The following is a 2221-nucleotide window of genomic DNA, read 5'->3' as shown; positions in this document are numbered from 1 at the left end:
CCCAGGGGAACAGCTTGAGGCTCTGTCTCAAAAAAAAAAAAAAAAAAGAAAGTAGTAGACTCTGAAGGGGAAAGATGTGTGTCTTATATATGCATGTTGGTCGGGGACAGCGGGATGCAGCTAGAGTGTCAAGGCTATAAAACAAACAGATTCATCTTTTGATTAGAGTCATCTTTGTCTCTTCTTCAGTGCATTTGCAGTCATGGAGATAAGACATTTAGAATTAATTCTTAATCTGATTCTCAAATCAAACAGTAACTCATAGAATCATTTTCTGGTTTTATCCCATATTTTCAAATCTATTAAGTCTTATTTTTCTATACCTGTTTTCATTATTTTCCTAGAAGAATGAAAAAGTAACCATTTTATTGCTTGTGAATGTTAGACCTGAAGGATCTCCTATAGATACCTTACTTCTTTTATTCACAGATGAGAAAACTGAAGCTCAGAGAAAGAAAGTAACTTGCTCCACATCATACAGTGCCTGGCATAGCGCTGGCACACGTGGTAGAAAATAACTATCTGTTGAATCCAGGATTGATACATACCTACCAAGTAAGTATTGCCAGCATCTGCTTTACTGTCATATGGTTTTACTGTCACCCCCACTTCAACAAATGAATAAATGAATGAAATAGCAAGGCTAGATTGTTCCTGACTTGTGGACCTTCTTTTATTTATTTTTTTTTGGGGGGGAAATTTTTGGCCCGGGCCGGGTTTGAATCTGCCACCTCCAGTATATGGGGCTGGTGCACCACTCCTTTGAGCTACAGGCGCTGCCCTTATGGACCTTCTTTTTCTGTACTTCTCGTCTCCATAGGGCCCCTAAGTGCAAGTAGGGCAGCCCTTGGCTGCATATCTCACAGCTAATCCAGGCCTCTCTAGGGCTTGAGATTTGTATTATTTATTTATTTATTTATACATACAGAGTCTTACTCTGTTGCCCTAGGCTAGAGTGCTATGGCATCATCCTGTGTTCAAGTGATCCTCCTGCCTCAGTCTTCTGAGTAGTTGGGAGTTCAAGGGATCCTCCTTCCTCAGCCTCCCAGAGTGCTAGGGTTACAGTCGTGAGCCACAGTGCCTGGCCAGGACTGGAGATTTGTTAATTGTCCGTCAGCTTCCTTAGTGCCCCCAGTACAGGCTAACCTTATCGTAGGCTGCATGGCAGAGTGGACAGCAACCCTCACATGTTAAAGGTGTATACCACACTCTCACCCTGAGAAAAGAGTGAGTTTGGGGTCCAAACTACCTATTTGACTGTTGAGGAGTGGGTAGCCAACATTATTTTTCCAGTTCCTATCTTCCCCAGGAGTGAGGGGAGGGTGAAAAGAAAGAAAAGAAAAAAATACTTGTGATTTTAAGTGTCTTTAAAAACATAAATAAAAGAGTTATTCCTAGCTGGATTTATACCATAGCATTATTTTTTTTCTAAAAACAGTGTAATTGGAAAATGCTGTCATTACAAATTCAGTACAAAGGTGAATATTACACTATAATAGGATATTATAAAAGCAGGAGATATTGCTACCCACCAGAATCATCATTTTCACACAAGAAGGGAGCAGAAATTGGCTCCAGAATAATAGTATGTGCAATCACAGCTACCATTTATTGAAATTCACTGTGCTAAGCATTTTACATGTTTTATTTCATCAACACCTCACAACTCTGGGAGGGTGGGTCCTTTTATTAACGTTTTATAGAAGAGGACTGGGGCTTGGATAGATCAAGTTAAAAAAAATCTCCCCAAAAAGTAGAACCAAAAGACAAATAAATGGAACATGGGAGGAAACTATGAAAATTAGAGAATCAGTCTAGGATGTCTAATATCCAACTAGTAGAAATGCTAAAGATAGAGAAAAATGGAAAAGAATATGTTATATGAGAAATAATATGCACATAGAAGGGAATGTCTCAAAAACAAAGGGATGAGTTTGTAGATTGAATGGACTCACAAAAACCCAGCCCAGTGACTGCAAGAAGATCCACTATAAGGTATAGTAGAATCTCCCTAGTTGACCACCTTCCTACATTGAGCACCTCCTTAAATGGACCTAATTTTCATAGAACAGACATGCACCACATGTACATATCAGTACAGTAGGCCTAATTCCTTATATTGACCACCTCGGTATATTGACTAGTTTGTTTCAGTCCCATGCGTGGTGAATTTATAGGTGTTCTACTGTATATCATTAAATTTTAAACTAGTAGGGACTAA

The sequence above is a fragment of the Otolemur garnettii genome, unplaced genomic scaffold, assembly GCF_000181295.1.
Source record: "Otolemur garnettii isolate 467f Iridium unplaced genomic scaffold, OtoGar3 scaffold00110, whole genome shotgun sequence".
Classification (NCBI taxonomy): Eukaryota; Metazoa; Chordata; class Mammalia; order Primates; family Galagidae; genus Otolemur; species Otolemur garnettii.
This window is presented reverse-complemented; position numbering follows the sequence as displayed.